This window comes from Pelmatolapia mariae, linkage group LG1, assembly GCF_036321145.2.
Source record: "Pelmatolapia mariae isolate MD_Pm_ZW linkage group LG1, Pm_UMD_F_2, whole genome shotgun sequence".
NCBI classification, from domain to species: domain Eukaryota; kingdom Metazoa; phylum Chordata; class Actinopteri; order Cichliformes; family Cichlidae; genus Pelmatolapia; species Pelmatolapia mariae.
This window is the reverse complement of record NC_086227.1, coordinates 12413864-12435633: the sequence shown is the minus strand read 5'-3', so window position 1 is coordinate 12435633 and position 21770 is coordinate 12413864. Positions and strand designations below refer to the sequence as shown.

The window sequence follows — 21770 nt, the reverse complement described above, 5'->3', positions numbered from 1 at the left end:
TGTGTGAAAGAAGCGAACGGCATTAATGAAAAGGAAAGCGTGTTAAAATCGGCACTCTGGCAATCTTTAAGCACAGCTCTCTGCTGTACGAGATGTACCGCTGCAGAAAATGGTTTTTCATCATTGCAGTCGAGCACCAAATGTGAACTTTCTGATGTTTAAAATAAGAATCTGGTTGATAGCCAGTGCTCTAACAGTGTTTGTGGCTATTTATTGTCTTTTATTTTTTATGCCGGGGAGACAAATATTCATTATTAATGAATAACTGTCACAGTGTCTTTGAATGAGGACAAATTGAGCTGGTTCACAAAAGAAGGGAAATAATCAGATTCTTTTATGAGGGAACTTGAAAAAGGAAGTAATTGGCTTTTTTCCTGTGGAAAAAAATGACCAAAAAAAGAGATTAAAAGTTTTTAATTTATTTCCAAATGAGTCGTTGGTTATTTTTGCTCCTTAATGAGGTAGTGGATCGAGCTGTAACGACAGCCACAGTTTGGACGTGTCTGCTGGATTGTTTTGAATGTCACAAAATAATGAAAAATATCTATTGCAGTGTTCCTAAATGTCAAGGTGACTTCTTCAGATGAAAACCCACTCCGATTCAGTGTGCTGAAGAAATGCATTTGTTTTGGGTTGCTCTAACCCCCCCCCAGAACTGTCATTTTTAGTTCTGCTACACACCCGTGAGCCACAGTATTACAGCCAATCTACAGATGAAGTGCATGTTATAGTTATCATGCACATGCAGTGAACATCTTCGAGTGGACGTGTTGTGTATGGGAGAAATGGGCAGGTGCAAAGACCTGAGGGCCAGCTCGTTATTGCCGTGCGATTGTTTTGGACCCGAAAGGATCCGCAGCTGACGTCTGAGTGCCAGATATCACAGCCACCTTCAGAGGTCTTGTCCAAGCCTTGGCAAAAGACCAACAGCATTAGAGGTGGGACATGCTGTTCTGGCATGTCACTGTATATTGGTTTGCAGTGCTGCGCGTTACCTTCAGGAGGCCTCAGGCTGTTTATTATCATACTTTGTGTGGCGAACTGCCGCACGAATCTGCAACGCATCCATCTCTCAGACACAATCCACACTTGTGAAAGCCTCTGATGTTGCCAGATTCTCTCCCCCCCCCCCCCCCCCCCCCCAAAAAAAAGGAAAAAAAAGAAACGTGTCCTGTTGCCTTGCATTTTGTTTCACAGGAGTCCCGATCTGCCTCGGCTTCTTTGAACTGTCTTCTCTCTTCTCAGGAGCTGCAGCAGCAGCAGCAGCAACCTGGCAATACAAATAACTGTCTGTGCGCTGGCGGCTTATAGGTGGAGACAGTCTATTTGTAGAGCCTGTGGCTAGGTTAATCCCTAATGATACAGGCACTCTTCTCTGCTCCCTTACATCCTTTCAGCACCTGCCTATTTCTCTCATTGTCACTGTCATTATCACTGCAGCTGATTTCCAGTTTAAAGAGGAGCAGACGTAAACGTGGAAGGGGCTAAGTGTGAATGATGACTGCTCTCGCGTGTTCGGGTATTCGCAGTTGCGTTCTTACGCCAGAAAACTTTTTATAGCATCATCCCAGACACAAAAATGTAAAAAAGAACAAAAGCTGTGATAGGTGAAGACGCACGACAGCTCAGAGCAGATGGCGTAAATCTCACAGTGTGAAACGTGAGCCAGATGTTGCACGTCTCATCTTTTACAGAGATGTCAGAGGTGCTTTGCAGTGAACCAGCAGGAACAGACGGCTGCAGAAGGACAATTATTTTATTTATTTATTTATTTTTTTGCTGCTTCTCTGAATTCGGTGAAGTTTAGGTGTTTTTACTCCCAGATAACAAGCGTACTTTGTCGTGAGGCGCGGACTGATCGCTCAGTCCAGTCAAACCTGCGTTTAAGCTCAATTATTGTGTGATATTTTGCCACCAATGAGAACACGCCGTCATGCGGTTATCTATTTTTTTTGTCCCTCGTTTTTTTTTCTTAATGTTTTTTATTTTTTGTGCTGCTCTGCCGAGACTGAGCTTTTCATTACTCCTGTGGTGATCTGTTACATAGTCCTGTTGCCGTGGAAACATGTCACATTTGAGATGGACATGGGTAGGCAGCAGTTTGGAGCTTGATTGTGTGTTTCCAACTGGAAGAGAGACAGAGGCAGATATCGCTCTCTTTTTTTTTTTTAAATATCTTTGAGTATTAGAGATGTTTTGGTGTGAATCAAGAGGATGAATGAATTTTGTCTCCAGCTAGAATTTATTTGTTATCCCGCTGCAGGCTTTTTGGAGTCATGTGTGCTTTTTAGACCCTCGCCTTGGAGTTAATAAATCTCTCCAGCCGCAGCTTTGTGCAACTTGTGCGCCGAGTTAGTTATACTGTCGCTTTGCAATTTGTGACTCATAATTCACCCATGATTTGCTGCAGTGTGGCATAAGTTTTTAATTCATCTGTGCCAGCGCTCAACATGGCTAGAGGCATAATGTTTGAGATTTGTTCTTGGTCTAAGGACACTGTGACCTTAAAAACAAGAAGTTTTTTGTTTAATTAATGCATGGTTTTTTTTTTGGTTGTTTTGTTTTTTTGGGGGCCTTTATTGCTGTCATACTTCAGATATTCCAGATATTCAGAATTGATAACATTAATCTGTGGTGCCTTCCTATTAAATCCTTTCATTGCCAGAGGCGCATAACCTCCAGGCGGTAATAATTCTGGGTTTTTATAATATTCATCAGGGTTAGCTGTCATTCTCCCAATCAATCATGAGTCTTGGTGCAGTTTGTTAGGCTCCAACACAGATTACACAAACAGTTATTGAAAGAAAAAAAACCTTCCTGAAAATTACTCCAAATGCAACACATGGGAATTCGTATTTGTAGTTGCTGTAAACGCACAATGTATGGAACCGTATTTCGATCAGTGCTTAATTACATATGACATCATGGGTGAGCATGGCTAGATACTATTCTGCTCATGTGGCTCATGGCAGAGTAACTAAAGAGTTGTTTAACGTTTTCTTTGCAATTGTATTTTGTCTACAATTGGCCAGATAATTAAGTTTTCATGCTATATACCTGTATGCACAAGTAAGTTTTAGAAAGAGAACATTTAATATAATTGTGTCATCAGCTAGAAAGAAATCCTGCATGTTTCCCTTCATGTATGTTTAGTGATATATAATGACACCTGTGTGATCACTGGGAGAATGAAACAGACTGCAGACGATGTCTCTGAGTCCTAAACAGTCGGTTGTAGCTCAAAGCAATAAAGATTAATAATAGAAGTTAGTGCAGGGTTTAGCCTCTTGAGTGACCTTCAACCTGATTGACGGCAGCTTATGACACAGATTCACCAAATATTCCTTATGGTTCTTTAGACAGTAGCCTGCTGCAAATGGGGAAAACATGCCCTTTTCCATTTTTTTTTTTTTTTTTTAATAAAAAGAGATTTGCATTCTTTGCTTGAAGGACCGAATCAGTGAACTTGCAGTGTAACCCAGTGGATCACCTCTTACCTCTAGAATGAGGGATTTCTGGGTTGGGATTACAGTTATTGCCCATAAAGGAATAGATTTCTGCAAATTCTCACATGCAGCACAACGATTTAATGATTTGGCCCAGTGCAGAACAGCTGTCTAGAAGCTCTGCACTGGAAGGTAAACATACACCCAACCTGGATAGCACCTGGTGCACTCCCTCCCCCTCTCTCTACATGACTTCAGGCTCCCTGTGCTGAGAAACTCCTGCTAGAATACACAAACGGCCCCTAATGTTGAAGTGAAGTTGTAACTCTATATCAGCTGGTGTAATACTCTTACACTCTTCTTCTTGTTTACTCTAACTCTGATGTTTAATGCTAGAGACGGAGAGACGGATGCAGTTGTTGGTCGAGAAAACTGGTTGGTACTTTGACGTTTTCCTTCGTTAGCATCTTTTCTGACTAGCTTCAGGGCAATGAGAGGATGCATGCTGAGTTGTGCATATACTAACTTTTCTGTCTCTGCTTCTCACTTTTCCATCTCACCTGAGTTGCCCAGCTGTCATTTCGAACTGCCAGGCCTATCTTAGCAGCTCACAGTGACATCTTGGAATCACCAACGCATTTGTGTGTCCACTAAAGACGGTGAGAACAAAAAGCATGGGAACGTACTGGACAAAAGATATGTTATCCTCTCGCACAGTTATTTTTAAAATGGCAAAGCGTGCACTTTATGCAAAATGGCCCGGGGGCAACAGAGAGGGATCTCACAGCTGACGAGTAGCTAGCTGCGAGTTTTACTCACGTCCATCGTGAAGGTGCAATGAACAGAGTGAAAGTTGATTTTCTTTTTTCTAGGTGATGCACTTAGACTTAGAATAAACACCCCTTCTCTTCTGTAAAGATTGAAAATGTGAGGATGTAGTGGCAGTTATTTTGGAAAGTTCCACAAGGGAGTTCCAGAGTACTTTATCATGCAGTCACCTAAAGGTAGAAAAATGGCACATACTCACGGGCACTCAATGTCCGGTGCTCCTTCAGTTGTCTCGTGTCGCAGTTCTGCATCATGATGGTAAAAGTGTGGCTCAGTATTACCTCAGAGGCAAAGTATTTACAGAAATTGCTTTTACAGTTTTCAGTGAGGCTGGCGGGACTGTTGCGAGCTCTGCAGCGGCTTCATTTGTCAAACAGGTTGTTACTCATGACACCACAGCCGTAATTTCAAAAACATGTTACTTAGGAATTGGGCTTTTGGGACGCGCCGCACTATCAAGTGTGAATAAGCAAATTAAATTAGACGACAGGCTGGAACAATAGGAGCGCGCGTGTAGGGATTAAAGCGAGCTCAGGTTTGATGTGTGTTGTCTTTCTCATTTTGAACTGACAGCTCGTTTAAAATCATCGGTGCGATGTATCTTTTGAGATGTAAGGCCTTGGAGAAATTGAATCGGGAGGCTTCATTCGGTGCAGACGTGGCCCTTGCACCCGTTAAAGCTGCGGGGTTTCTCTGAATGAATCTCGGGATTGCACTCCCAACACTGGAGAAGCCACCGCAATAAGAAAAAGACATCTGTGCTCTTTGCCAGCAACATGTTTTCTGCACAGCCTGCTGTCTCCTGCTACCGTTTCTACTATTCCCCTTCATCTCGATGCGCGCCGACTTCTGCCAACTCCACAGGATTAAAACGGTGAACTAGAGGGCCAGAGCAAACTCCTCGTAGCTCCGCTCTTCATTTTCTAACCAGAGCAACACATCGGGACTCTGTGCTGTCGTTCACAGCTTTACAGTGTTAGTTGCGTCCTTATTTCTTTAACACAGAAGTGAGGCCAGCAATAAATCCAACAGGCGTTTCCCTCCCGCTCAGCTGTTTGGATCGCTTTGCCGTCCCTCGTCTTTGTCAGTTTTTTCGTGCCAGCTGTCTGCGTCCACCTACAGCTACAGTTTAACTGTGTGCTTTGGTTGCTACCAGCACCATGTACCTGCAACGTTCTGGCAGCAGATCACAAACGGCCTCCCATTACAACTTGTGCCATTGAGCGTGGAAGGGGACTGGTATTTAGATCTGCTATCTGCCCATGGCATGCTGGGACTAGACCTCAGTAGCCTCAGGTATGGTGGCACGGCGTTTAATGCGCTAATGATTAGAAGAGAAGCATTTCTGAAGTCGGTCCAGCTGGGCGGCTTCATCTGATCCTGCTACGGGGGTAAAGGAATAGCCTCATCCATATTTTTGACCCAAATACCATCTTTTGTTTGATCCACATAGCACACAGTGGTTTTGATACTACAGAGGCAGGAGGGAGAGAAAACAAAGGGCGGAGGTATTTCAGAGTTAAAGCCTGAGTCAGAGAAGCTGGAAGGCTAAGAGGTGGGGGGATGGGAGGACAAAGAGGCGTGGAGGATGGGGAGGGAGCTGGCACTCAGTACAGAGCCCTCATGCCGAGAGTGGGAGCTTTATATAATGGCCAGGTAGTGTGCAAGTTGCCCCCCCCCAAATCCTTCGCTCCCCTCCCCACCCCACCACCACCACCAAATCCACCTACACAGCCTCCACACAACCACTCGCGAGCACACACATCCTGCAGAAACCTTTGCAGAAACTGCTTGGCACAACATTATTAGCCTCACCATCTCCCAGTCTCCAGGGACTCCAAAGAACTGCATTACTGTTCACCTCCTCAAAACCAAGTATATTGCAGTGAATTTTTTAGCTCCGCCAGCAAACACAGAGCTCAAAGGGAAACAATTTTGGCTGCTCAAGGCTTCTAACGCTGGTCTGGTGTCGTATAAAGGCTAGAGATGAAACAGCGTACAGTGATACACACACTGAAATCATTCTTACCAAGATCTGAATGAGAAAAGCTTAAAGTGGTCAGTTTGATCATTAGCAGCTTCGGCTTAATCTGGTGGTCTCTTTTATTTTGAAAGCCACATATGAATGCAGTCTGTGTTGTGGGTGATTATATGCTGCGATAGTGAAGAAGAAGCATCTAGTTTTGGCTGCCTCCTTATTCACATGGGGCAACCACAGCAGGTAGATCCACATGTTTGATCTGTCTTTGTTCTTTTAACACCAGATGCCCTTCTTGAAGCAACGCTATAGAGATTTTTGCATCTCCTCCTGAGATCGAACCAGGGATCTTTCACTTGAAAGGCAAATGTACAAACCACTGTACTGTGGACCTCATAAATCAGTGATTGATTGTCTGCATATTCTTTGTTTTTCTCGACATTTATCGAAATTCACGCACTTTTTCATTGATAATTAAGATTTGGATGTAAAAACAAGGCATTGACCCAAACTTAATATCCTTAATAGCCACTGCCCAAAAAACCCAAGAAAAAAACCCAATGTGACCTAACTGGAAAGACACAACAAAATGAGTCATCAATAAATAAATGACTCAGTTTGCTAACAGATCATGCAGATTTAGAGAAATTGACTTCAATGTTAAACAACAAAGTGACACAGTTTTTTTTTTTAAAGAAAAGAGAGAGTCAGTTCCTCTTATCATACCCAACATGCAATTAGAACAAATCAGACTGCCTATCACGAGTGGTACATACAACCCACCTTATGCACTTTGCTGTTTCACTGTACTGTTTCTGTTTGTTTCTATGTTCAATTTTCTTTAAATAAAAGCTGTTATCCCCAGTCAACCCTGCACGGAGAGGTTTAAGGCAGCATGAATGGGTCTGTGGCTGTCAGCTGACCTTTGGTCGTGACTCTGGGTTGAATTTTTGTCGGGCATCGCTCGTCTTCGGTGAACACGGCACCTTTGTTGGGGGATGGAAATTTCATTTGATCATATTGACATTTAAATGTTATTTAACCAAACGCACAGCAATGAGAGGGGAAGAGAGAAAGAAGGGGACGTGTGGGCGTTACAGTTTATTCTTCTCAATGATTTTATTTGGTGCGTTCATGGGGAACTCACCTGTGTGTAATGCAGAGCCTGAGGAAAATTATGAGTAGCACTTGGGATTTTTGCTGCTAATCAAAATGTGCAAGCTTGCATCAAATGTGTCTGATTTGAATATTAATTTGGCAGATTTAAGATTTACTCTTGTACATCAGCTCGTCTTCAGTTGGGACGCAGTTTTTCCGTAAAACATTTAATCTGAAGCTTCAAAGTGTGAAGTGATTAATGCCAATGCTGCAAGCTTCAACTTTAACTCAGTATCAAGGTGTGGTCTGGCGACTTGAGTCTCGGTGTCGTCATGCGGGAAGGAAAATATTTATGGTGTTCTGTGTCACCTCAGGCAATGGAAAAAAAGCGAGCCTAAATTTGTCCTCCTGTGCAGGCTAAATTTGTAGCAGGCTATTTCAATCTCCCACCCAATCTTTTCTTAAGCCCAAGTGGAGTTAATCAGCGGTATCACAAATCTCTGAGTCTTTGATCAGCTCCTGGGAAATGTTGGTTTTTGAGCCGGTTGTGGCTTTTCAGCTGCTCTGTAGGTTTGGTCTAGTACACATGAGCAAAGTGTCAGTGTGTGCATGTCATATGACGGTCATGCGGCTGAAGAGTGCATTTGAGGTTTGCATCAGCATGCTGTGCATAGCTCCTGATGTTGTGTATATGTGAGTGTGTGTTTGAGTTCCCATGCATTATTTCTCATCACATCACATGCTAACTCTTTGTGTGCCAGTTCTGCGGTGTGCTTTTCCCGTCTTTGTGGTTGCCCTTTGCATGTGTGCTCAATTGAAATGAAGTACTTTGCATGACAACTGAAATGAGTGTGTGTGTGTGTTTGTTTTCTAATTTCCTGTTTGCACCTGTTGTTACTTTCTCTTTTAGCATTGTGTGATTAAAATTAAGATAAAAGCACGCTGAGAAAAAAAAAGACAATTACACGTAGACGTTTCACAGGAGGAAAACCACAGCTGCAGGTGAAAATTTGAAGTTATGATGGCTGAATTACACTTTGTTGCCTCAGCTCGAGGGTTCTGGTGTTGCATATGTGTGCTCATTGTTACACTTTCATGACACCGGGGACATCTGAATAGGATGAAAATGTGTAACTGTACATTTAAATGCTGAGCTTTACTGTGATGCAATTTATACCTAATGGCAGCCATAAATATGAGTGCTAAAAATGTGTGTGGCAGTGCCGAATGATTGAAAAATTTGGGGAAAAGTTGACTTCAGCTAGTCCCAAAGCTGGTTCTGTTTGATTTAAATCCAAAAGAAGATTATTATAGTTCAAATAAAGGTGGAGAAACATTAATGAGCCTTAGGCTTTTAAGTGCCAAAAAGATATTAACATTGTTTTGGAAAAACAAAAATCCCTCACAGAACAAATGTTACACACTGGTCAAGACAAGCCTCGATGATGTCAACGCTTCCCGTAAGAATGGCGCGTCTCCTGAAAGCTTTTTTTAAAAAAAACCTCTTGCATAATCATATGGAGACATTACATTGTGGATTTTTGTCATTGTGTTCTATACTTTAGTGGGCAATGGTGATTTTATTGTACTGTTCTGTAAAATAAACCCATCGTCTCCACTTTGAAAAACAGCACTTCATTTAAAAAATTACTTTGATGCTTAGTTTGCATCCTTTTCAGGTCTAAATAATCCCAGATAGCTGGGCGAAATTAAAATTGCATCCTAGCTCAGGTCTCAGTAGGTGTACCTTTTTGTATAAAAGAAAACGGTGATTCTAATGAGTTTTGTGTCTTTATTCTGTTATATCTTTGTTTTAGGGAAAGTCTGACAGCCCTGCTTGCCCACTTTTTAGCAGTCTGAAGTAAGAGCGAATCTAGAAACAGTTGAATATATTGCTTCTTCAAAAATCTTATTTATTGATTGCCAGCACTCTACTTCACCATCATGCTTCCTTCAGTCTGTAGTTTTTGAGTAATCATTCTGACTCAGAACCTCTGCTTTGCTCTCACCTTGGGTAGAAAAATAAAAGTGCAGACGACAGAGCAAGACAAAAGGCAAGCGAGCTTTTATCAAGACGATGTGAAAACGCAGTTGACGTCAGTACTATCACCAAAATAGCAAATTCAAACATACGTGGAGCTGATAACTAGTACCGATTAGGAGTTTCTCAGTAACCAGAACTCACTGCCTGTCAAAGTCGGCAGTTTTCGAGGCCGGTGGCTCTCCTGACAGAACAGCCTATTTAGGGCAGCTCGGGCACTGACCATTTTCCAACACCTCATCAGACAGACCCCCGTACTGCCTGTTTCCTTTCATAATAGCTCTGCTGCATTTACTGCAGCTCAGCAGCACCAACAGGTGTGTGAGCAAAGCGTGTACCATGTATGCTGTATGCAGGCATTAGAATATGCTATTTTCAGTTTGGAGCTGTGTTTTTAAACTGATGCTGCAGTGGAGTTAAAAAGCAGGAGGTGTTATTTCAGGTGTCCTGGATGTTAAAGTCCTGGTGGTTTTAAGTGTAAGATGACTGGCATTTGGATCTGTTTCAAGGCTTGAAAGGCATGAAGTTTTCATAGTTGAATCATCACTTCATAACCTGAGTAACCTTGAGTATATCTGTGGGGAGCGCAGTGTGCACGTAAAGCTTGAGGGATGGTAACTACAACCTCCCAGGTGCATATTAGTGAAAAAAATGACTAAACTACTCCAAACCTGCAACAGTTAACAATGGTTACATGAAATGATTGAATAGTGCGAAGAGAAAAATCTTTTTTCAGTGTGAGTATTTGAACAAATTATTTCCATGATCATTGTAAAACCTCTTCTTTTTTTCTTTTTTTTACTCATTTTACTCATGTCTGCAAGATTTCAACAAATACTTTTGGAAGTCGTGAATCCAGTTGGTCATTTTTGTGAAGTGTGTTCTGGAGGCCATCTAGAGCAATTTTGCGTAGGTGTGGAGGAAATTTCTTTCCTGTGAAAAGGTTTTAAAATAACCTAATATGGCAGGAAGTTGCATGATGAGGCGCTTTGAACTTGGCTTAATTCGCTAAATTACTTGTTTTAGAAAATTAGGCGTATGGTTCATGAGTCATGTGCATGACCACACCTCCAACCTTGATCACCTAGAGTTCTTGAGGGACAGGCATGATGAAAAGAATCAGGAGGCAGTCTCCAGTCAGGGGCTCAATTTTAACATTTTTCACCGTAGAGGTTTAGGTGGATTGGCTCCAGAGGCAGAAGAAGATGATGATTAATGAGAAGAAATAAAATGAGTTTTATTTTACTTCTTGCACCCAAAGAATGTTACTATCCATACCAAAAGGTAGAAGCTGCATCCCGAAATCTGTTACAAATATTGCAAAATAAACCCATATTCTAAAAATCACAAAAAAACAACAGCATTTGAACATGTTTCCATGCCCCCAACAAAAGAGCTTAGCTGGGGTTTCAGCAGTGCAATATCAGCGTGGTGACCAGTAAATGTGAATCTGTTCAGCTAATGCGTCCATGTACCTCCAGCATTGCCACCCTCCTCCCTCCCGCCCCTCCCCGCTGTGTTTTTACTGGAGCTGTGGAGAATTTCATTCGGTTTGGAGGCTCAGCTGCTTTCTCTTCCCCATCCCCCATCATCCCTCTATCCATCATTCTCCACAGCTCTGGACACAGCAAATTATTACCCCCGCACAAACCGCTTTCCAGTCTGACAGGAATCTGCTGGGTGTCTGCAGGTATGAAAAGTCTAAAAAAGCTTTGAACGCAGTGTCCTCAGAAAGGCTTCTGATGGTATTAAAAAGTCTGCAATTAAATTAGCAAAAGTCGTGAGTATTTTCTCTCACAGGCATTGGCAGTAACGTTATTTGTAAAGTGTTTTTGTATGTGATTGCTGGCTGTCAGGAGACATTATATAAATTAAATGTGGGACTGTGCTGCAGGAGGCGGTTAAATCCTTTTTGCAGAGTATTAGTCTGCCCATTAGATCTTTTAGAAGTGTTGCTACTAAATCAAATAAGTTCATTGGCTCATAATGGATCAGTTTCATCAAAGTGAAACGAAGCATTTTTAATTTGTAAGAACATCCATTTCATGTTGCTTTAATTAAATTACGCAGAATTTGGGACTGCAGAATGGTAGAAAAATACTTAAATATGATATAATGATAAGTAATTGTTACATCGCAGCTAAGAAAGCAAAACCGGAATTAAATTTCATTGTGTGTAAACCCTGAAAAGGTCATGAAGTTTTGGTTCCCCCAACCCTGAAGACATATTGGGAGAGATGATATCAGTGTGTTCTCTTTTTTATGTTTTAAGTCAAGCTCAGAGTGAACACTAAAGAGGTGTCGGCAAAAACAAATCCTATTAAAAGCCATTTATCGGTGCCCAATTTGCACAGCTCATCATCCACACTGAAATGATGAAACAGTGGGATATGGCTGAATGCCATCTTGCTCCCCTTTGGTCAACAAAAACAGAACTGTACATCACAGGGAACATCAGCTCCGTTATTCTGCTGAGTCTCAGCTCATTAAACCTCCCTCCTATTCTCTGTGATCACTGGTACTGTCTCCAAAAACACAGAGACTCTCAATTTATTCTTATCTCTTTTCTTCGGTTGTTAGGTTATACGTTATATATTTTTTTCTATTTAATGCAGGAAGCCTGGCTAGTCTGATGATTGGCAATTGATTTGACTAGTCATCAGGATCCTGTCAGCCTTTTGCAATACTGGCCTCCATCTTTCAGGGCTCTCTGTATAGCCAGTGGATATCCTGGACAAACCTTACCGTGCTTTGCTTGTCGTTGGCTATGATTGTGGATATCTAAAAAAAAAAAAGCAACAACAAAAAAACCTTGATTGATTGGCCAAGAACAGTCAGATTGGAAGCAGACCACTGACAGAAGTCTATTTAAAATTTTGTCCTTGATTTGGCCTCGAATCCGCATGTTTATATACGTAGTTTATAGAGATTAGTTGGTCATTGGTGAGTCGGAAAGTATGCCTTCATCTGTGTGTTCTGCGATAAAAAAAAGTTGAAAGGAGGTGTAGATCTAATTGAACTCTTTGTCCAGTTGTTTTCTCAAGTCCTGGGAACAGATCTCACACTGGTCTGTGAGACCTGTTGCTCAGCACGTCTCTGTTCTGCACCTGAAAAATACATCTGCGAGCTGAACCTTGATGTTTCAGTGTTTGTTCTCTGCCAGTGGAGTTAAACAGGCAGATTAATTTTCGCGTGGTTCCATCTGTTCTTAAAATTCGTGGAATCTTCGACTGTGTTGACTTTTGGTGGAAAAGCAACATTTTTGAGGCTCCTTTGCTGACTGTGACGTTTCTTCTGTAGGTAAAACAATAGATAGACAGCTCTAATGAAGGCACAGAAGTGTGTGGAGACCAAGCAGTGAGGATCATGTTCACAATGTTTTCACTGGCAGAACCTCTTAACGTCCTCTGGAGCTGCAGACTTTGAATTTAAGTAAGGGACTCTATGGCACCGAGGTCAGGATTCTAAGACTTTAATCATAACAGATACTAGTGGCTGTACCTTAGGAGGTAGAGCAGGTCATCTACTGATCAGAAAGTTGGAGGTTCTGCAGTCTGCTTGGCTAAGTCTTCTTGGGCAGCATACTAAACCCCAAGTTGGTCTCCAGTGCCTTCATCAGAGTATGAACGTGTGAATGTTGGATAGCACTCAGCTGTGGAAAGAAGTGCTTGTATGAACAGGGTGAATGAAGTGAGTGCTTTGATTGGTCAAGTAGAGTAGAAAACCACTATGTAAGAATCAGTCGATTTACCATTTATGCTTTGGATCATTATCCATATAAAAGCTGCTCCATTATGTCTTGATAATAGCTCATTTAGAAACTGCTGTAATCATGCTAACTTAGAAATTCATTTTGTACATTTAAAGGTTTATAGCACTCGTGCACAATCGTAAGAGAAAGAGCCTGACTTTGTTTTCCTACCTTCATGCTTCACTTTTCCTCAGTCCACTTTGGTTTGATTTCTGCACATGAACCGACAGATCCATCAAGTTAGATGTATCCAAAAATAACACATCTCCAAAAGCTGCAAATTTAATCTTAGCTGCCTTCTGTGGGTTCTTCAGTGGTTTGCACCATGTCTCTATTGATTCTCTTTGAAAGATTATGAGTTGAATTGTACGAGTGATGGTCAGCGGTCTCTGAAAAGATTCTTAATGCTGTTTCTTGCTCACTCACCTGAAGGAATTTCATCATTCTAGGTTATTGTGAGATTCAGTTTTAACACCATGTTTTGAGCAGACAGTTTTAGAGGCTTTTCTGTTTGATTTTTGTTGTATTGTTTGTTTATATAAGCAAGAAGTTGTTGCAATAACAACACACCACAGTACGCTAAACCCGAGTTCATCTGCAAGATCCATCCGTAAATAGATGTTAAAATGCATAAAACCCAGCAACATCCACAATAAATACATAGACTAAAATCACAAGCAGTACAAGGTTGACTGGTTAACAACCTCCTGGCGACCTCCATGTGTTTCCCAACCATTTGGCAAGTGGTTGCATGAGGTTGCTGGCTATTGCTAACCAAAAGTCACAAAGAGGGGGGCTGGACCACAACCCTCTATGAGATTTGCTTCAGTCACCAGCAGACTGCCACAGTCGCCTGTGGCTTGCTTGGAAGATGTTGACTTCTTTGCAAACACTTGCTACATCTCACCGAGTAAAATCTGAAAAGGGCTTCACAAACCGGTGTTTGCCTTCAAAGTAAATCAGCATGTTTCAAAAGGCACATCTTTTTTTTGAAGGCAAGCTATATTCGTTTCCGCTCTGCGTCAGATTTCTTGCAGTTTCACTACCCTTCAGCCAGTATTTGCATTCATGTTGGTGTCTTCCGTGCAAACTACAGGCAACCCTGCCAGTCTGCTTGTGACCTGAGCAATCTCACAAAGGTTTTCAGTGCACCACCAATGCGGCCAATTTCCCCCACTAACTCACAGCTGGTTGCTAAATGGTCGAGGAAAACTGGGCTTGTGTTGCTGGAGCCTTAGACGACAAGCAGCAGACCATTCATGACTACACGGCATGGTTTACATTTAAAGGACCCCGATCAGGATCCAGTTCGAGCTCTGCAGGTAAAGATCATCTACATAGGTAAAATCTTGTTTTCCAAATTTAATAACTTAAGTATACACATCTTACAGCTCCCACTGGATGCTGCATGTTGTTGTTCAGTGCAAAGTGGAAACATGAGTTCACCGAGGACCCGGGGAGTCTGATTATGTAACCAATTATGAATGAGCTCAAGATTACCAAATTTAATAAAACAATTAAAATCTTCTTTCTTTACTTCAGTTCAAAACTGTGCACTTCACTTCCAGCATGCTTTGCTGAAAATGCCACAGACTGGTAAATGAAACGTCTCTGCTCTGGTCACCAGTGTGTGTGTGTGTTTTTGTGTGTGTAAGAACTCCCCTGTCACCACTAGCTACTCTCTTTGTGTTGTATCCTCTCTCCGTCTTTTGCTCTCCTTTCTTTGTTGCAGCTTCCTTTCGCACCTACATGTCAAGTTTTTTCACCGAAATAAGACAATGGAGCACATTCTCCCACAAACGAGCTTTGTTTAACCGGCGGCTTTTCGCCGCAGCCGAATCAGCGACGACGCACAGCTGAACGCTGCGTTTCAGACTTATTCTGACTAATAAAGTGAGAATGTTTTTCCGCTTTCATGTCGTCAGGAGAGCAGCAAGCAACATATGTCACACTGGTTGTTAATGTTGTGACACTAAATGTCAAAATACCTCTTTGATATCACTTTAAAGCAGTACATTGTTTTTCAGAGGCTTTGATCTGGGTCGTGAATAAAGCAGGCACAGGTTAGCTGTTTCGTCAGGCCACTGCTTCTCTGTGAAGTGTGTGTGTGTGTGCATGCATTAGAGTTTTTCACAAATTAACAGGCAAATAATGCTTTGTTTATAGCTGTCTGTAATATCCTAACAGGGTAGTCCTCGAAGGATTAATCTATTTTCATCCATCAGCTGTCGAATACAAACCTTATCTTCAACTATTTAAAGGCATTTTTCCAGCAAAAGCACCCAACATTTGACGATTCCACCCTTTGAAATATTTTAAAAGTCCAGTTCAGCACTATGAACCTATTCTAGGAGTATAGGTGGACAAATCGATCCAGATATATCACATTTAAACAACAGAAGTTGACCGAAACTTCTTTAGAGCAGCAGTCCCAAACCTTTTTTGCGCCACGGACTGGTTTAACCAATATTTTCACGGACCGGCCATCAAGGTGTCGTGGATAAATACAACAAAATAAAGTGATACGACCAAGAAAAAAACTGTGGTATTTTGTAAACATATTAATAAACGCAAATTCACTGTGTAATTGTGTAACTCTATTAGCAGCGTCCTCCTGAAATGCGCCAACAATGCTGAGAGTAACATCCTCCTCTCTGCCCTTTAATGCTCTCTGGTCGCTATGGTAACGCGTAAATATTTCTTTCAAAATAAGACACACAACTGCAACACGGGAAAAGACCCAGGGAAACCGAGTTAACGATAAAGACCCTGAAAACCATGAATTTCACACCCGAACCTCAACTGCGGCCCAGTACCAAACGACTCATGGACCGGTACCGGGCCATAGCTCAGGGGTTTGGGACCGCTGCTTTAGAGACAGGCACGTTTACATTCAACGTCTCTAAAACAAAGAAAATGTTTTAAAATACATGAAAAGCTGAACGGTGTGTTTTATCGTATTAACGAATTATTGTTGAAAATCTGAGTGATTTAGTGCTCATTAAATGTTAAAAGTATTGGTATCGGCAGTACTGGCCCTATATTTATTGGTATCAATTCAGCACCAAATTTTGCAGTATTGCACGGCACTATCTGTAAGATTCACAAAACTAGAGTTTCACCTGAAGAAAACACACAGACACGTATTTTTTGATGTTACTCTTTGAGCTGTTCTCCTTCTGCTTGGTTTAGCTTTGCTTGTGTGAGAAGAACACAAGGCTCCTTCAGGTTAGAGCCATAAGCTGGTGCAGTAGATTTAGTTTTTTTTTTTTTTTTTTAATTTAGTAGATTTGCAGGTAAAAAAGAAAAAAAATTGTCTTATAAATCACTCGCAAATGCCGATCAGCTGTTGTTGACCCAAAGAGATGGAGCCCGATGGAGGCCACCTGTCCTGGAAGAAGAGTGATTGACAGAGGGAAGAGAGTGAGAGCTGTGATCTGTTCATCTGTCGCTCCTCCAACACCTCCATAGCCAGTGTTTTCTCTCCTCTGTTCTCTTTCTCTCTGTCTCTCTCTCTTTCCCTCTCACTCTCTTTTGGGAGCTAGAGGAATGCTACACATCCGCAGTGTGGTGGAAGTTTGTGTGTGTGTGTGTCAGTTTATGTTAGGTGATGTTTGTTCTTGTCTGTATTTGCCTGTCTTTTGTGTGTGTTTGCTTTGAAGTGAGAGAGGGTGGAGGCGGGGCTTAGTGGCGGTAGGGGGCTTAGCATGTGTGTATGAAATAGTGGGCGGCCAGTGTCCTTTTTTTTCACCCCCCTCCCCCCACTTGTCGTGCACATGCATATTTCATTGAAGTTGTCGTTTGTGTCGCCAGCAGGAGAGCCACTGGATCGAACCAATAAACTGTGGGTCTCCCGATATCTGTCAGTCTCAGGATACTGAAAGAAATGATACTGGATTCAAATCCAAATTGTTGTTCTGGGATTTTTTTGTGTGTTTTTTTTGTTTTTTGTTTTTTTAAAGACATCTAGATTTTGAAAAATCCATCAAGAGGCAGCTGCTGGCTGTGTGCTGCACCTGTGATTGAGCTTTCTGCTGTAGTAGCCGTCTGTCTTTGACTGATGTGTTTTTATAACTGCAGTGCACTTCAGACCAGAGGCATCAGAATTACATTCACATATGGTCGTCTGCTTTCTGTTTTCTGCCTTGACTCTGTGCAGCAACAAAGGACAGATCTATATTCTGACTGGTAAAATTTGTTTGCATGCTTTATTTACACGGTGGGGACTCACCTTTTATTTTGGGGAACAAAAAGAAAGTCCCCGTAATGTAAATCATCCGATTTAGGGTGCAGACCTGCTGTGTGGTTAGCGTTAGGCAAGCAGTGGTTAGAGTTAAGGGAAGGAAGAAACGAATGTAAATCAGTGCTCGCGAAACACAAATGAACGCGGATGTGCATGGTTATGCATATGTGGCAGCTGTACACAAGATGCAGTGTTTGGTCTGTAAACAGCAGCCTGTGCTCTGTCACTTTGAGCGCTGTGAAGCTTGGTTGGAGCCCAGGTTGTGTAAAATGGTTTCCTTTTCCTGCAGGCACTAAACAACCCCCATAAACTGGGTCATCGCAAAACACTAACTTTTAAGAACCTCGTGACAGTCAACTTCCAGAAAATTCACTTGTAACAAAATTGATAATCAGTTTGTTGTTTCAGTAAATTCCTAATCAGGATTGGCTCAAAGTTCTAATTCAGTAGTTTTAAATCTAAATATTTGGTAACTTCTGGCACTACGTGAAATGCACTAACCAACCACTTCATTAAATACACCTTCCTTGTACCAGAATCAACAAGGTGCTGGAAACAGAGATTTTGCTGCATATTGAGATGACAGCATCACACAGTTTCTGCAGATTTGCCAGCTACACATCCCTCATGTGCATCTCCCGTTCCACCACATCCCACATGTCCTTCATTGGATTGAGAATTTGTGACTGTGGAGGCCACCGTCATGTTAAAGAAACCAGTTTGAGATGATTTGAACTTTGTAACATGGTGTGTTGTCCTGCTGGAAGCAGCCATCAGAAGATGCATACACTGCGGTCATGAAGTGATGGTTATGCTCAGGAACAATACTCAGGTAGGCTATGGTCTTAAAAAACATGCTCAGTTTTTACTGGTAGGCCCAAACCCCACCAGCAGCCTGAACCATTGACGCAAGGCAGGATGGCGTTTATGCCAAATTCTGACCCCACCACGAGTCTTGGACTCGTCAGACTAGGCAAGATTTTCTGTTGTACAATTTTAATGAGCCCACGTGAATTGTAGCCTCAGTTTCCTGTTCTGAGTTGCACCAAGTGTGGTCTTCTGCTGCTGTAGCCCATCTGCTTCAACATTTAATGTGCATGCGGAGGTGCTCTTCTGCATAACCTTTGATTCTGAGGAGTGGTTGTTTGAGTCACTGTTGCCTTCCTGTCAGTTTGAAGCAGTCTGGTCATTCTCCTCTTACTCTGTGTGCATTTCCACACAGAGAACTTCTGCTCACAGGATATTTTGTCTTTTTCACACCATTCTCTGTAAACCCTAGAGATGGCTGTGTGGGAATATCCCAGTAGATCAGCAGTTTCTGGAAAACTGACTGGACCCGTACATCTGATACCTTGTTCAAAGTCACTTAAATCACCTTTCTTCCCCCATTCTGATGCCCCGTTTGAAATTCAGCAAGGGGTCTTGCCCGTGTCTACATGCCTAAATGCACTGAGTTGCTTCCATGTGAGTCGCTGATTAGACATTGAGATTAAAGAGCAGTTGAGCAGGTATACCTAATAAAGTGGCTGGATATGTGTTTGTTTAAATTGCAAAACAACATTAAAAGACATTGCCATACTGGCAATATACTAACTGACATATTACAGGCCAATTACATTATCGAGCAGTATAAATACTGATGTAGTTGTTCATAGATATACGGCATAGTGCTTATTCAAAAAGTTCTGCACACCTGAAGGGGGAAAAAAAGCAAACCATATCCGATTTGTCATTAGTCTCTGCTCCACTTCTAGTTCTTTTGCTATTTTTAGATTTTTAGCTTCCTGGAAGTGCTGCTGCCCAGTTTCGTGGAAATCAACTTCAATTTTTACTTTCGAAAAGAGGACACAAGCAAAAAGCAAATCTGGCGAGCAGGGCAGATGGTGAGCAGAGATTGCATTGTTTTGGGCAACAGAACTGTGCCACCACTGAGATCATTTGCAGCAGATTCAATTCACTTTTATTCATATAGTGCCAGATGACAACAGCAGTCACCTCAAGTAGATGCTGTCCCTCAGACATCTATGGACGTTACAGCAGAACTGCAGCCTTGAATTCCTGACACTGAGGGACAAATTAACAAAGGACCTGAACTGATGTCTACCTTGAGGGCTTGGAGTTAGTGGGTCATAGGTTGAAGTCCAGCTCTCATTAGCTGCTGATCCTCAATGCGGGAAGACGATTTGACATTTTTTTATACTAGAAAGGATTCGATTTAGACGAAGATTTTGCACAACACAACCCCTGACTTGTTTTGCCTCTCATTTTATCAGAAAATGTTTGTTTGGTTTCAAATAGTGTCATCCTGCTGTTTGAAGTAGAAATTAGATTTGCTGCCTTTTGCAGGCTCTGAAACCTTCGTGTGCAATAGTGGAAGAAGATTTACTGTAAACTGTAACACTTCACGGGTTTCAGTTCCGTTCAAAACTCCCGTTAATATAGCGCGTCTGTTTTAATTACGCGCTACAGTCCTGTGGTCGAATGAGAGCGAGACGTGGCTTTCACACCTGGGCCACCCATGCTAAAAACGAAGTGAGATTAACATGTACATAATATTCAAGTGCAATCCGATTTCACTTCTTTCACCTTCAACATTCACGACACGACCTTGGCAGCGTTCTGGTCAAAGAAGTCGGGAGAGATTGCTCAGAGGAAGCGAAACAAAAAATGTTTGAGGTACGGGGCAGTTCCCCTCTTGATGATTGTGAAATGCGATTAGCAGATTTTATTAATGGCATTTACTTTGTTGTTGAAACATGTCTCCGAATCCTCCTGATGGACTACTGTGGAGGAGATAAATTCGATTGTGTGGGTTAGGTGGAGGGACAGAAAATCTATTTCCGCAGTACAAATTGAGGTTCGTTGTTTGTTTTTCATGTGTAAAAAGTCCACTCTGTGGTTAGGTTTTAAAAGTAGCCTAAAGCGATCATGTATGACGTTTTAAATGTCCATTAAATGTGGAACCATGGGGTAAGTTTGCATCGATATATATGCATCAGTATAAAAAGCTAATTTAAATCTTGTATATTGAAGTGTTAAAACCTTTGCAGACACATGCAGATTCTGTACATAAAACTAAAAATTACTGTGTGTGTGTGTGTGTGGATTACTTTAATCAAAGCCGACAGACTGGGCACCAGCAGATCTGTGTGCTTTGTCATTTAAGGGGTGTGTGTTTGTGCATTTTTAGCTCCTCTGTCATTAAAGGAGATGAAGGGAGGAAGTTTATCCAAGGCACTCTTAGTGTACCCTGTAGGTGTGCGTGTCTTTAAGGATTGTGCTACGATTTGCTATATGCTTTCCTCATGTATAATGGATGCTGCTTAATGAGCTGATGTTTCATTCAGACGTCTTCATCCGCCCACTCCTTATCTTTAGATTAAAGAGCACGCGCTCAGCTCTTTTGCCCCGATCATTGTTTGCTCTTAACAATCTGACAAAGTCTTGCTTTGTGTCTTCGAGTTTCGTGTGAAGTACCCGAAGCCTCAAACACACAAAGACCGAAGTGACTGAGGTTCCTCCAACCTCACTGGTTGTCACATCGAGGAAGTTGTTGCTAGTTGCAGATACTTAAGATGGATTGATCTCAGGTTCTGGATGTACTCGTTACACTCGCTGAGAGTTGAAGTTAAAGCCCGTGGATTTATAAGGCAGTGAGAATCTTATTCAGTATTTGTACAGTCGGTTTTGCTAGATGACGAACTGCTAGTGCTGCCACGCGTTGGACTGACTCTGAAGCTAAACTGAATGGCACTTTTTCCCCCATGCTTTCCTGCACCTACTCCATCTCACTACCCCCTGGGGGGTACAGCCTCAGTCTCACATTGTGAGCTAGTAAAATACTCCTTTGTTGGTTAATGCTTATATTTCTCTTTTATTAAAAAAATTGGACAGTACAGTGCACTGCTTCCCAGGGTGAGTGTTTTCTGCAGCGCTTGGACAGGTGCTGTTCTCATGCACAGGTTAGAAATTAAGCTGCTCTGACTTATTGTATGCACCTCAGTGCCAGGAGGGAAACTGTATGGTGTGTGTGTGTGTGTACGTGTGTGTGTGTGTTCTTTCTAAACATCTGTGAGGCAAAGTGTTAGCTGTGCTAAGCTACAGTACATCAGTGTGCAGACTCAGCTCAGTCGTTTTATTTTTATTTTGTTGTTGTTGATGGCAGCCCAGCATCTAATTGGTTAAAAACAGAATATTAATTGAAATCATCCAATCATGCATATAAATTTGAATCTGTATTTAAAAAAAAAAAAAAAAAAAAAAAAAAGTAAACACGTAGAAATATAAATCAGTCAGAAGTCTTCGTCCGCAGCAGCTTCCTCGTCCGCCTCTCTCCGTGGGCAGTCCCCGAGCGATCCAAGGCAAAATGAGAGTAACACTGCTCT

General features: G+C 42.0%; 1 protein-coding gene across 1 annotated transcript in view; it reads left to right on the top strand.

The window, feature by feature from the left end:
• LOC134626515 (E3 SUMO-protein ligase PIAS1-like) overlaps window positions 1–21770 on the top strand; it is a 58343-nt gene that overhangs the window by 3245 nt on the left and 33328 nt on the right. The gene's annotated exons all lie outside the window — the stretch shown is intronic.